Source organism: Triticum dicoccoides, chromosome 4B (assembly GCF_002162155.2).
Source record: "Triticum dicoccoides isolate Atlit2015 ecotype Zavitan chromosome 4B, WEW_v2.0, whole genome shotgun sequence".
Lineage (NCBI taxonomy): Eukaryota > Viridiplantae > Streptophyta > Magnoliopsida > Poales > Poaceae > Triticum > Triticum dicoccoides.
The window spans coordinates 530977022-530992401 of record NC_041387.1 but is presented as its reverse complement, the minus strand read 5'-3'; positions in this window follow the sequence as shown (position 1 = coordinate 530992401).

Genomic DNA, 15380 nt, shown 5'->3' with positions numbered 1-15380 from the left:
CCGGCCTAAACAAAGTCCTGGACAGACTGTGCCAAATTCATGGCACCCCCGAAAAACTTGCGAACCACACTCACAGAGAATGCTAGGTATTTAAGCAGGCCGGCAAGTTAAATGCTGAACACAAGGGAAGGGAAACACCAAGTGAAGACGAGGATGAGCCTCGCCAGTCGTACACTGGGGGACAGAAAAAATTCCCACCAGAGGTAAAAACAGTAAACATGATCCACGCGACTCACATACCCAAGAGAAGGCACAAACGCGCGCTCAGAGACGCATACGCTGTAGAGCCCGTCGCCCCAAACTTAACCCCTGGTTGGCCTTCCCGATCACCTTTGATCACAGGGACTACTCGACTAGTATGCAACACGGAGGATCGGCTGCCTTGGTGCTCGACCCAATAATCGACGGATACCATCTCACTCGTGTCCTCATGGACGGTGGCAGTAGTCTCAATCTAATATACCAGGACACTGTCCGCAGGATGGGGATAGACCCATCCAGAATCAGCCAAAGTAACACCAGCTTTGAAGGGGTGATACCAGGCATTAAGGCCCGCTGCAGGGGCTCCCTCTGTTTAGAGGTGACATTCGGTTCTCCAGACAACTTCAGAAGCGAAGAATTACTCTTCACCATCGCTCCCCTCCGAAGTGGTTATCATGCATTGCTCGGAAGAACGGCCTTCGCCCGCTTCAACGCAGTACCACACTACACCTACCTCAAACTCAAGATGCCCGGTCCACGTGGCGTCATCACCGTTAACAGAAATATAGAGCGTTCCTTACGTGCGGAAGAGTATGTGACGACTCTAGCAGCCGGACACTAAGCGGCCTCTAATATCAGAACGCATGATCGATCATTAAGACCACGAACACGGTTAGAGGAGTCCGGCACACCACCGTGGGCAACAGCCCAGATAAACCTGAGCTGGGTGCTATACATGTAATCCCATAGAGGACACCAGGGGCTACAGATATTCAATAAAGCCCACCTTTTGGCTTGACCTTTGAGGGAGTCCTGGATTAGGGGGTGTCCGGATGGCCGGACTATGACCTTTGGCCGGACTCCCGGACTATGAAGATACAAGATTGAAGACTCCGTCCCGTGTCCGGATAGGGACTTTCCTTGGCGTGGAAGGCAAGATTGGCGATACGATATGAAGATACCTCCCATTGTAACCGACTCTGTGTAACCCTAGCCCTCTCCGGTGTCTATATAAACCGGAGAATTTTAGTCCGTAGGACGAACAACAATCATACCATAGGCTAGCTTCTAGGGTTTAGCCTCTTTGATCTCGTGGTAGATCAACTCTTGTAATACCCATACCATCAATATTAATCAAGCAGGAGTAGGGTTTTACCTCCACCGAGAGGGCTCGAACCTGGGTAAAACATCGTGTCCCATGTCTCCTGTTACCATCCGCCTAGACGCACAGTTCGGAACCCCCTAGCCGAGATCGGTCGGTTTTGACACCGACATTGGTGCTTTCATTGAGAGTTCCTCTGTGTCGTCGCCTTTAGGCCCGATGGCTTCTTCGATCATCAACCACGACGCGGTCCAGGGCGAGACTTTTCTCCCCGGACAGATCTTCGTATTCGGCGGATTTGCACTGCGGGCCAACTCGTCTGGCCATCTAGAGCAGATCGAAAGCTACGCCCCTGGCCACCAGGTCAGATTTGGAAGCTTAAACTACACGGCCGACATTCGCGAGGACTTGATCTTCGACGGATTCGAGCCACGGCCGAGCGCGCCGCACTGTCTTGATGGGCATGATCTAGCTCTGCCGCCGGACAGCGCCCGGAATGCCGCTCAGGAGTCCGCTCCGACCATTAGCTCGGAGCCGACTGTGCTAACCAGGGACGGATGGTTGGACACCGCCGCCGGAGCCGCAATCTCTATGGCGATAGAGCCGGATACCAGCCTAGTCCTTTGGAAGGCCCGTGACTCCAAGGTGCCGGACTCCGCTCCGGACTCCGAATCTTCTGCACCCCTTCCGATCGAACCCGATTGGGCTCCGATCATGGAGTTCACCGCCGCGGACGTCTTTCAGCACTCGCCCTTTGGTGATATCCTGAACTCCCTAAAGTCTCTCTCTTTGTCAAGAGAGCCCTGGCCGGACTATGGTCAGCAAGGTTGGGATACGGACGACGAAGAAATTCGAAACCCACCCACCACCCACTTTGTAGCCACTGTCGATGATTTAACCGACATGCTCGATTTTGACTCCAAAGACATCGACGGTATGGACGCCGATGAAGGAGACGACCAAGAACCAGCACCTATAGGGAACTGGAAAGCCACCTCGTCATATGACATATACATGGTGGACACCCCCAAAGGAGGGGATGGCGAGGAACAAACGGAGGATGACCCCTCCAAGAAGCAACCCAAGCGCCGACGTCAGCGGCGCCGCTCTAAATCCCGCCAAAGCAAGAACGGCGAATCCGGCACCGGAGATAACAACACGCCGAACAGTACCGAAGATAACCCCCAGTAGCAGGATTCAGTGCAGGAGGACGAAGGAGCCAGCCCTCATGAGAGAGCGGCCGACAGAGAGGTTGAGGACGACAACTATATGCCTCCCTTCGAAGACGAGGCAAGCCTCGACGATGAAAAATTCGTCGTGCCAGAGGATCCCGTCGAACAAGAGCGTTTCAAACGCAGGCTTATGGCCACGACACGCAGCCTCAAGAAAAAACAGCAGCAGCTTAGAGCTGACCAAGACTTGCTAGCCGACAGATGGACCAAAGTCCTGGTGGCCAAAGAGTATAAACTCGAGCACCCCTCCAAGAGCTACCCAAAGCGCAGGCTGCTACCCCAACTTGAGGAGGAAGCAACTAAACCTACATTACCAGCGTACGATGCACCCGATCGGCCACCCCGTGACCGCGAAAGAGAGGCCTTCAGGCCCTCGAACCAAGCCACACCCCGGCACTGCTCAAAACATACCAGAGCACGGGGAGACGCAACAAACCTGCGAGATATACTGGAGGACAGGGCAAGGCAAACAAGATTGATCTACGGATCGCGTGGGCGCCCCACATCATGTGATGATAACCATCACACTGGATATGATAAATACGGCCACGCCGAATACAACAGACCAAGCTCATCCGAGCTGCACCGTGATATAGCCCAGTACAGGGGCGCCGCACACCCACTATGCTTCACAGACGAAGTAATGGATCATCAAATCCCCGAGGGTTTCAAACCCGTAAACATTGAATCATATGACGGCACAACTGATCTCGCGGTATGGATCGAGGATTACCTCCTTAATATCCACATGGCCCGTGGTGATGATCTACACGCCATCAGATACCTCCTGCTCAAGCTTAAAGGACCAGCTCGACATTGGCTTAACAACCTGCCAGCAGAGTCAAATAGTTGCTGGGAGGACCTGGAATCCGCATTCCTTGACAACTTCCAGGGCACTTACGTGCGACCACCAGACGCCGATGACCTAAGCCACATAATCCAGCAGCCAGAGGAATCGGCCAGGCAATTCTGGACACTGTTCCTAACCAAGAAAAATCAAATAGTCGATTGTCCGGACGCCGAGGCCCTTGCTGCCTTCAGGCACAACATCCGAGACGAATGGCTTGCCCGACACCTAGGATAGGAAAAGCCGAAATCTATGGCAGCCCTCACGACTCTCATGACCCGCTTCTGCGTGGGCGAAGACAGCTGGCTAGCTCGTAGCAAATAACATAACCAAGAGCCCTGGTAATTCGGATACCAAGGACAACAATGGCAGGTCATGTCGCAACAAGCACAAGCGCCGCATTACCGGCGACAATACTGAGGATACGGCAGTCAACGCCAAATTCAGAGGCTCTAAACCCGGTCAGCGGAAAAAGACATTCAAAAGAAACCCTCCGGGCCCATCCAACTTAGACCGGATACTCGACCGCTCGTGCCAGATACACGACACCCCCGAACAACCAGCCAACCACACCAACAGGGATTGTTGGGTGTTCAAGCAGGCAAGCAAGTTAAGTGCCAAAACCAGAGACAAGGGGCTACATAGCGATGACGAGGACGAGCCCCGGCTGCCGAACAACAGAGGACAGAAGGGATTCCCCACGCATGTGCGGACGGTGAACATGATATACGCAACCCACATCCCCAAGAGGGAGCGGAAGCGTGCTCTCAAGGACGTCTATGTGTTGGAGCCAGTCGCCCCAAAGTTCAACCCATGGTCCTCCTGCCCGATCACATTCGATCGAAGGGACCACCCCACTAGCATCCGTAACGGCGGATTCGCCGCATTGGTCCTAGGCCCAATCATTGACAGATTTCACCTCACCAGAGTCCTCATGGACGGCGGCAGCAGCCTGAACCTGCTTTATCAGGATACAGTGCGAAAATGGGTATAGATCCCTCAAGGATCAAACCCACAAAGACAACCTTTAAAGGTGTCATACCGGGTGTAGAGGCCAGCTGTACAGGCTCGGTTACACTCGAAGTGGTCTTCGGATCCCCGGATAATTTCCGAAGTGAAGAGTTAGTCTTCGACATAGTCCCATTCCGCAGTGGCTATCACGCCCTACTCGGACGAACCACATTTGCAAAGTTCAATGCGGTGCCCCACTACGCATATCTCAAGCTCAAGATGCCAGGCCCTCATGGAGTCATCACAGTAAATGGAAACACCGAACGCTCTCTCCAAATGGAGGAGCACACAGTGGCCCTGGCGGCGGAAGTACAGAGTAGCCTCTCGAGGCAGCTCTCCAATCCGGGTATTAAACGTCCGGACAACATCAAGCGCGCCCGAAGCAACCTACAACAGAGTCGGCTGGCACGATCCGAGCGAGCATAGCAGTGCAGCCCCAACCCCAGCCCTCGCCAGACGGTGATATCAGTACCACGTGTACATAATTACGCTTTGAAAATACCATGGGCATAAGGGGAGGAGCACAACTACGGCACGCCTAGAATGCGGCTCAACCGCATTTAGGGTCTCCCTATTCCGCCGTTTTCTTTTTTTTGTATACTTTCAGGACCCAACTATTCGGAAGGCCTGTCCGGCAACAAATTCGCCGAACACACGATGCAACAGCCAGGGCGCGAACAAGCTGCGTCATATGTCCAGGTGGTCTCTATAACGAGCTAAATACCCGTTTTTCTTAAATTTACGCAGCTTGCCCCTGGAGGGGGACATGTCAAATAATCCCATCCCTTGCTTATCGCACTATTTGTATCATTCTGCTTTCATAGCAGCTCTTTTTTAATAAACAATACATAGCTCTTATCTATTATTGTATTCATCTATTTTTATACAAATATGTTCAGTCATGACATTATGCAACCGTACACTTTGGTACGGACAATACACCAGGGGCTAAAGCACCCCATAACATGGTGTGAGAAGACCGAACACTCTTATGAGTGCGGCACCCCGAACTTATAGCACTATATGCATCGGCTCCGAATCATGTCTTTGGTCAATAGTTGGGTTTGCCTGGCTCCCATGTTTTGGTACCTTACGTTCTGCAATGTTTGCTAAGGTAGCTGAGGGAGTCCCGGATTAGGGGGTGTCCGGATAGCCGAACTATCATCATCGGCCGGACTCCAAGACTATGAAGATACAAGATTGAAGACTTCGTCCCGTGTCCGGATGGGATTTTCCTTGGCGTGGAAGGCAAGCTTGGCGATACGGATATGTAGATCTCCTACCATTGTAACCGACTCTGTGTAACCCTAGCCCTCTCCGGTGTCTATATAAACTGGATGGTTTTAGTCCGTAGGACACAACAACAATAACAACAATCATACCATAGGCTAGCTTCTAGGGTTTAGCCTCCTTGATCTCGTGGTAGATCTACTCTTGTAATACCCACATCATCAATATCAATCAAGCAGGACGTAGGGTTTTACCTCCATCAAGAGGGCCCGAACCTGGGTAAAACATCGTGTCCCTTGTCTCCTGTTACCATCCGCCTAGACGCACAGTTCGGGACCCCCTACCCAAGATCCGCCGGTTTTGACACCGACATTGGTGCTTTCATTGAGAGTTCCTCTGTGTCGTCACCGATAGGCTCGATGGCTCCTTCGTTCATCAACAAAGACGCGGTCCAGGGTGAGACTTTCTTCCCCGGACAGATCTTCGTATTCGGTGGCTTTGCACTGCGGGCCAATTCGTATGGTCATCTGGAGTAGATCGAAAGCTACGCCCCTGGCCGTCAGGTCAGATTTGGAAGTCTTAACTTCACGGCTGACATCCACGGAGACTTGATCTTCAATGGATTCGAGCCATAGCTGAGCGCGCCGCATTGTCACGATGGGCATGATTTAGCTCTGCTGCCGGACAGTACCCTCGATTCGGAGCCGGCTGCGCAGATCGAGGACGGGTGGTTAGACACTGCCTCGGGGGCTGCAACCTCTATGACGATAGAGCCGAATACTGACTTTGTCCCTTCTGAAGCTCGTGACTCCAAGGTGCCGGACTCCTTGCCGGACTCCGAACCTCCCGCGCCCCCTCCAATCGAATCCGATTGGGCGCCGATTATGGAGTTCACCATTGCGGACATCTTTCAGCACTCACCTTTCGGCGACATCCTGAGTTCGCTAAAGTATCTCTCGTTATCAGGAGAGCCCTGGCCGGACTGCGGTCAGGACGGTTGGGATGCGGACGACGAAGAAATTCAAGACCCACCCACCACCCACTTAGTAGCCGCTGTTGACGATCTAACCGACATGCTAGACTTCGACTCCGAAGACATCGACGGTATGGACGACGATGCCGGAGACGACCAAGAACCAGCGCCTACTGGGCACTGGAAAGCCACCTCGTCATATGACATATACTTGGTGGATATCCCAAAGGATGGGAATGGAGAAGGAACAGCGGAGGAAGACCCCTCCAAGAAACAGCCCAAGCGCCGGCGTCAGCGGCGCCGCTTTAAATCCCGCCATAGCAAGAATGGCGATTCTGGCACCGGAGATAATAATACCCCAGACAGTGCCGAAGACAACCCCCTCCAGCAAGATTCAGCGCAGGAGGACGGAGATGCCAGCCCTCATGAGAGAGCGGCAGACGAAGAGGTCGAGGATGATAATTACATGCCTCCCTCCGGAGACGAGGCAAGCCTCGACGACGACGAATTTGTCGTGCCTGAGGATCCCGTCGAACAAGAGCGTTTTAAACGCAGGCTTATGGCCACGGCAAACAGCCTCAAGAAAAAGCAGCAACATCTTAGAGCTGATCAGGATCTGCTAGCCGACAGATGGACTGAAGTCCTTGCGGCCGAAGAGCATGAGCTCGAATGCCCCTCCAAAAGCTACCCCAAACGCAAGCTGCTCCCCCGATTAGAGGAGGAGGCACATAAACCGGCATCACTAGAGCACAATACGGCTGACCGGCCACCTCGTGGCCGCGACAGAGAGGCCTCTAGGCCCTCCACTAGAACCGTACCCCGTCATCACTCAAAAAGTGCAAGGCCACAGGGGAACGCTCCAGACTTGCGAGATATATTGGAGGATAAGGCAAGACAATCAAGATTGATCTACGGATTGCGTGGGCGCCCCATGATACGTGATGACAACCGTCGCACCGGACACAGTAAGTCCGGTCGGGCCGAACATAGTAGACAAAGCTAGTTGGAGCTCCATCGCGATATAGCCCAATACAGAGGCGCCGCACACCACTATGCTTCATAGATGAAGTAATGGATCATCAAATTCCCGAAGGGTTTAAACCCATGAATATTGAATCCTACGATGGCACAACAGACCCCGCGGTTTGGATCGAAGACTATCTCCTTCATATCCACATGGCCCGCGGTGACGATCTTCACGCCATCAAATACCTCCCACTCAAGCTTAAAGGACCAGCTCGGCATTGGCTTAACAGCTTCCCAGCAGAATCAATTGGGTGTTGGGAGGACCTGGAAGCCGCATTCCTTGATAACTTCCAGGGCACGTATGTGCGACCACCAGACGCTGACAACCTAAGCCACATAATTCAGCAGCCAGACAAATCGGCCAGACAATTCTGGAAACGGTTCTTAACCAAGAAAAATCAAATCGTCGACTGTCCGAATGCGGAGGCCCTTGCGGCCTTCAAACATAACATCCACGATGAGTGGCTTGCCCGGCACCTGGGACAGGAAAAGCCGAAATCCATGGCAGCCCTCACATCACTAATGACCCGCTTCTGCGCGGGAGAGGACAACTGGCTATCCCGCAGCAAGAATCTCAGCAAAAATTCTAGCAGTCCGGATACCAAGGACCGCAATGGCAGGTTGTGTCGCAACAAGAACAAACGCCGCATTTACGGCGAAAATAGTGAGGATATGGCAGTCAATGCCGGATTCAGAGGCTCCAAACCCGGTCAGCGGAAAAAGCCATTCAAAAGAACTACTACGGGTCCGTCCAATTTGGACCGAATACTCAATCGCTTGTGCCAGATACACGGCACCCCCGAAAAGCCAGCCAACCACACCAACAGGGACTGTTGGGTATTCAAGCAGGCAGGCAAGCTAATCGCCGAAAACAATGGCAAGGGGTTGCATAGCGATGACGAAGAAGAGACCCGAGCACCGAAAAATAGAGGACAGAAGGGTTTCCCCCCACAAGTGCGGACGGTGAATATGATATACGCAACCCACATACCCAAGAGGGAGCGGAAGCATGCACTCAGGGACGTATACGCGATGGAGCCAGTCGCCCCGAAGTTCAACCCATGGTCCTCTTGCCCGATCACTTTTGATCAAAGGGACCACCCCCACCAGCATCCTCCACGGCGGATTCACCGCATTGGTTTTAGACCCAATCTTCGATGGATTTCACCTCACCAGAGTCCTGATGGACGGCGGCAGCAGCCTGAACCTGCTTTATCAGGACACAGTGTGCGAGATGGGCATAGACCCCTCAAGGATTAAACCCAGAAAGATGACCTTCAAAGGCGTCATACCAGGTGTAGAGGCCAATTGTACAGGCTCAGTCACACTGGAAGTGGTCTTCGAATCCCCGGATAACTTCCGAAGCGAGGAGTTAATCTTCGACATAGTTCCGTTCCACAGCGGCTATCATGCTCTGCTCGGACGGTCCACGTTTGCAAAGTTCAACGCGGTGCCGCACTACGCATACCTCAAGCTCAAGATGCCAGGCCCTCGAGGAGTCATCACGGTCGACGGAAACACCGAACGCTCCCTCCGAATGGAGGAACATATAGCGACTCTCGTGGCAGAAGTACAATGCAGCCTCTTAAGGCAATTCTCGAGTCCGGCCATTAAGCGTCCGGACATGGCTAAACGCGCCCGGAGTAACCTATAACAAGACCACCTGGCACGTTCCGAGCACGCGTAGCAATGCGGCCCCAACCCCAGCCCTCGCAAGATTGCAAGACTGGTCCTTCGCATACATCATTACGCTCTGGAGATACCATGGGCATAGGGGGAGGGGCATGACCACGACAGGCCCAGAATGCGGCTTAACCACGTCAGGGGCAACCAAGTGTGTCATTTCTTTTTATTCTTTTCTTTCTCACCCACAGGACTCCGTTCACCAGAGGCCATGTCCGGCAGTAGACCGGCCGAACTCACGATGCAACAGCCAGGGAAGAAGAAAGGCTACGACGAATATCCAGGTGGTCTCCATTACGAGCACTAAATCTATTTTATACACCATTCCGCAGCCTACCCCTGGAGGGGGACATGTTTAATAGTCCCATCCCTTGCTTATCGCACTATTTGTATCGTTCTACATTCATGGCAGTATTTCTTGAATAAACAATGCAGCACCTTTTTGCTTTTAATTGCACTCCTTTCTTATACATATGTTCATTTATGACATGCCGCATCCGTACACTTTGGTACGGCTAAATACACCAGGGGCTTAAGTTCCCCACATTATGGTGTGATAACTCCGAACACTTTCACAAGTGCGGCACCCCAAACTTATAGCATTATATGCATCGGCTCCAAATCATGTCTTGGGTCAATAGTTGGGTTTGCCCGGCTCCCATGTTTTGGTACCTTACGTTCCGTTCTATCGGCTAAGGTAGCACTGGGAGAACCACTGCGATTGCGCCCCGGTTGAGCTGGGCGAGTGCCTCAGTGGAGAAAGCTAAAACTGACCGTCATGATGCGGCGAGAGCCGGTCGCTGTTCGAGAGGTTTTTTTGAGTCCCTAAAGACTTATGCCGCTTAGAGCGAGGAACCGGCTTTGTCCGGCCCAGGCGTGGATAGCGCCCCGAATTCGGCCTTCCGAACACTAGGGGCTTCACCGAAATTTAAAATTATAGAATTCTATGGCTAAGTGAGAGTGTTCAAGCATTATAAGTCTGGTTGCCTAGTTCGTTGTGTTCAGTGCCTCCCTAGATGGACCCAAATATGGGAACAAGAGTGCTCAAATTTATCCCGAACACCCCAGCACTCGTGGCATGGGGGCTGAAGCCAACGACTTGCCATCTCTCAGATTTGATAAACAGCCGCACAGAAGGTAATATTTTAAATCAACAAGCGTTGCTTAGCGCATATGAACAAAGTTTTCAGCGCATAGGATAACAAAATGCGAGTCTACTCAAATATTATATTATCGGAGCACTCACCCGCAATAGTGCGGGCACCCTTCAGGACACTCTTGTAATACATCTCAGGCATGTGATACTCCTTGCCCGACGGTGGCGCGTCCGTCACAAGCTTCTCAGCATCCATCTTGCCCCAGTGCACCTTTGCACAGGCAAGGGCCCGACGGGCACCTTCAATACAGGCGGATCGCTTGATGACCTCAACCCATGGACAAGCATCCACCAGCCGCCGCACCAGGCCGAAGTAGCTCCCAGGCATGGCCTCATTGGGCCACAGCCAAACTATGAGGCCCTTCATGGCCTGTTCGGCCACCTTGTGGAGCTCGACCAGCTGCTTCAGCTGGTCGCTACGGGGCACCGGATGTCCGGCCTCAGCATACTGAGACCAGAAGACCTTCTCCGTCGAGCTCCCCTCCTCGGCCCTGTAGAAAGCGGCAGCATCGGACACGCTGCAGGGCAGATCTGCGAACGCTCCTGGAGAGCTCCGAATTCAGGTAAGTAACAGGTAATTCACATTCACATGCTTGCTTTGCATGAAAAATGCCTTACCCGCCGCTATTTTCTTCAACGCCTCGATTTCCTGAAGGGCCTTGTGGGCTTCGGCCTTAGCGACTTTGGCATTCTCAAGAGCCGATGCAAGCTCGGACTCTCGAGTCTTCGAGTCGCGCTCCAAACCCTCATGCTTTTCCATGAGAGCCTGGAGCTCTTGCTGTACCTCCGCCACCCGCGCCTCATGCTTCTCTCGCCCGGCGCGCTCCACGGTCGCATTACGTTCGGCCGCGGACACCGCCTCCTTCAAGGTCGCCACCTCGTTCGTGGCCCCTGAAGTACCCACATTATCCTTGTAATTTATCTTGCAACCAAAATTCTTTTCTGTAAGGTACAACTTTAATAAGGTGTTACTCACCTTCCTTGTCCTCGAGCTGCTTCTTGGCACGGCCGAGCTCGTTCTCGGACTCTTCAAAGCATTGACCTCCGCAGTCAGTGCGGCAGAGGTCAGCAGCGCAGCCTACAATCCCATATTGACATATTTATTAAGACTCCTGCGTATATCTTTTTAGATCCTCAGTCCGGCTTTTATTTCTGAACACCGAACCGAGCATCAAGGGCTACTGTCTATGTGGTACTATTTTACATATATTAATATTCTTACCTCAAAGCCTGATAGAAGGCTGCTGCAGGCTTCGGTCAGCCCGCTTTTGGCGAGCTGGACCTTCTGAATCACCGCACTCATGACAGTGCGGTGTTCCTCGTTGATGGAAGCGCCGTTGAGCACCTCCAGCAAGTTATCCGGCACCTCCAGTTGGACGGAGGCCGCCGACGCCACGGTCTTGCCCTTCTTACGAAGTGGCCGCCCGCCGGACTCTGGAACCACTGCAGGTTCCGGTGCCGAGTCCGGCACGAAGTCTGGGAGGTCGCCCTGTGGCACCTCCGGGTCCTCCTCCAGGTGGGTCCCTCTCTGGGATCCCACCTCGGCGTCGTCAGCGTCACGGGGAGAGGAGGCGGTTGGAAGTGAAGTACTATTCACATCCGACGAGCCCAAGGACCCGCTCAACGAAGCGGGAAGATCGTCCTTGGGCGGACTGCAGGGTTGTATGCGGCGTTAGAAATACACCATGTGGCAAAAGTAAAAATCATGAAGTCATTCGGGAGTCCGGATACTTACGATCTCGCCAGGGGCTTGGCCCTTGGAGGCCAATCCTCGTCGTCGTCACCTGCGTTGGCGGAACAGTCCGGGGAAGAGTTCTTCCCTTCTTGGACCCTTCGGCCTCCCTCATTGGGGAGGCCCTCCTTTTCTTCCCTCCCCCCGCTGGGGAAGAGGCCTTCTTCTTCTCCTCCTCGTCCTCGGGGGAGGAGTCCGCCTCGGAGTCATCAGACACTTGAAAACGGGAACTCTTTCGAGTGCCCATGGCCTCCTTCTTGGCCTTCTTCTCCGGCACAACATGGGGTGCGGGAACCAGCAGCCCCGCTAAACGGGCGTCCGTTGGGTCTTCTGGCAAAGGAGCCGGACAGTTAGTCTGCTCGGCCTTCTTCAGACAGTCCTATCAAAGGAGAGGGAGTTTAGATCCCGCATAGAGTCAAACTATGAAAAACAAGTGTCCCGTAAAGGGTAGAATCGCTTACCTCGCTAGCCTGGCGCTGCGAGCGGAATCCGCGGTCTTCGGTAGCGGATGCGGGAGCCTCGGCACCCTTGAATAGCACCTTCCAGGCATCTTCGTACCTTGTGTCAAAGAGCCCGCTCAAGGTTTGGTGCTGGGCTGGATCGAACTCCCACAACTTGAAGGTCCATTATTGGCACGGGAGAATCCGGTGGATGAGCATGACCTGGACTACGTTGACAAGCTTGAGCTTCTTGTTCACCAGCTTTTGGATGCAGGCTTGGAGTCCTGTCAGCTCCTCCGAATCGCCCCAAGTCAGGCCACTCTCTTTCCAAGAGGTGAGTCGTGTGGGGATGCCAGATCTGAATTCAGGGGCCGCTGCCCATTTAGGGTCACGCGGCTCGGTGATGTAGAACCACCCCGATTGCCACCCCTTGATGGTTTCCACGAAGGCGCCCTCGAGCCAAGTAACATTGGGTATCTTACCCACCATGGCGCCTCCGCATTCCGCTTGGGTGCCCTTTACAACCATCGGCTTGACATTGAAGGTCTTGAGCCACAAGTCGAAGTGGGGTTGGATGCAGAGCAAGGCCTCGCACACGACGATAAACGCCGAGATGTTGAGGATGAAATTCGGGGCCAGATCATGGAAATCCAGGCCGTAGTAGAACATGAGCCCCCGGACAAAGGGGTGGAGTGGGAAGCCCAGTCCGCGGAGGAAATGGGGAAGGAATACCACCCTCTCATGGGGCCTGGGGGTGGGGATGGGCTGCCCCTCGTCGGGGAGCCGGTGCGCGATGTTGCTGGACAGATATCCGGCGCTGCGTAGCTTCTTGATGTGCCCCTCCATAACGGAGGAGGCCATCCACTTGCCTCCCGCTCCAGACATAGTTGGAGGAGGTTGAGGTGAGATGTGCGAACTTGGGCGCTGGAGCTCGAGTGCGCGGAGATGGATAAGCAAAGGAGGAAGAAGGCGTAGGTAAAAAGGTGGATCCTTATCCCCTTATATATGGGCAGACGAAACTATGCATCCCCACCAGCCTGATAAAACTCGCTTTTCTCCCAAGCGCCGCAATCAATGCCGCGGTTGGGTTACCCACGTCCGTATTGATGGGAATCCCGGAATAAGGGGAACACGATCTCTGCTTCGACAAGACGTGCCAAGGAAACCGCTTCGCTAAACGTGCTGAGGTGGTATAATAAAAACGATTCAAGTAAAGGCTTGTGGTGTGACGTCACGCCATGAAATACGTCAGCAGATTGAACTTGTATGAATATTATTCTCTCTATGGTGGGATGTGGAATTTTTTTGCAGAGCCGGACACTATCCTGGTGTTCGCAATCTTCTACAAATTATTCGGAGGAGGAACCCGTCTTGCAATACCGAAGACAATATGCGCGCCGGACTCATCGTCATTGAAGCCTGGTTCAGGGGCTACCGAGGGAGTCCCGGATTAGGGGGTGTCCGGATAGCCGAACTATCATCATCGGCCGGACTCCAAGACTATGAAGATACAAGATTGAAGACTTCGTCCCGTGTCCGGATGGGACTTTCCTTGGCGTGGAAGGCAAGCTTGGCGATACGGATATGTAGATCTCCTACCATTGTAACCGACTCTGTGTAACCCTAGCCCTCTCCGGTGTCTATATAAACCGGATGGTTTTAGTCCGTAGGACACAACAACAATAACAACAATCATACCATAGGCTAGCTTCTAGGGTTTAGCCTCCTTGATCTCGTGGTAGATCTACTCTTGTAATACCCACATCATCAATATCAATCAAGCAGGACGTAGGGTTTTACCTCCATCAAGAGGGCCCGAACCTGGGTAAAACATCGTGTCCCTTGTCTCCTGTTACCGTCCACCTAGACGCACAGTTCGGGACCCCCTACCCGAGAGCCGCCGGTTTTGACACCGACAGTAGCGCTGGGAGAACTACTGCGATTGTGCCCCAGTTGAGCTGGGTTAATACCTCAGTAGAGAAAGCTAAAACTGACCGTCATGATAGTGTGATAGACCGGTCGCTGTTCGCGAGGTTTTTCGAGTCCTTAAAGACTTGTGCCGCTTAGAGCGAGGAATAGGACTTATCCGGCCTAGGCGTGGATAGCGCCCCGAACTCGGTCTTCCGAATACTAGGGGCTTCGCCGAAATTTAAAATTATAGAATTCTATGGCTAAGTGAGAGTGATAAAGCATTATAAGTCCGACGGCCTGGTTCGTTGTGCTGAGCGCCTCCCTAGATGGACCCAAGAATGGGAACAAGAGCGCTCAGGTTTATCCCGAACACCCCAGCACTCGTGGCATGGGGGTCGAAGCCGATGACTTGCATCTCTCAGATTTGATAAACGGCCGCACAGAAGGTAATATTTTAAATTAATAAGTGTTGCTTAACGCATATGAACAAAGTTTTCAGCGTACAGGATAACAGATGCGAGACTACTCAAAAATTACATCTTTAGTGCATTCGTCCGCTATACGGTGAGCACCCTTCAGGACTCCCTTATAATACATCTCGGGCGTGCGATACTCCTTGCCCGGCGATGGTGCGTCCATCAAAAGCTTCTCAGCATCCAGCTTGCCCCAGTGCACTTTAGCACGGGCAAGGGCCCGACGGGCACCTTCGATACAGACGGAGCGCTTGACAACTTCAATCCACGGACATGCATCCACCAGCCGCCGCACCAGACCGAAGTAGCTCCCAGGCATGGCTTCTCTAAGCCACAGCCAAGCTATGAGGCCCTTCATGGCCG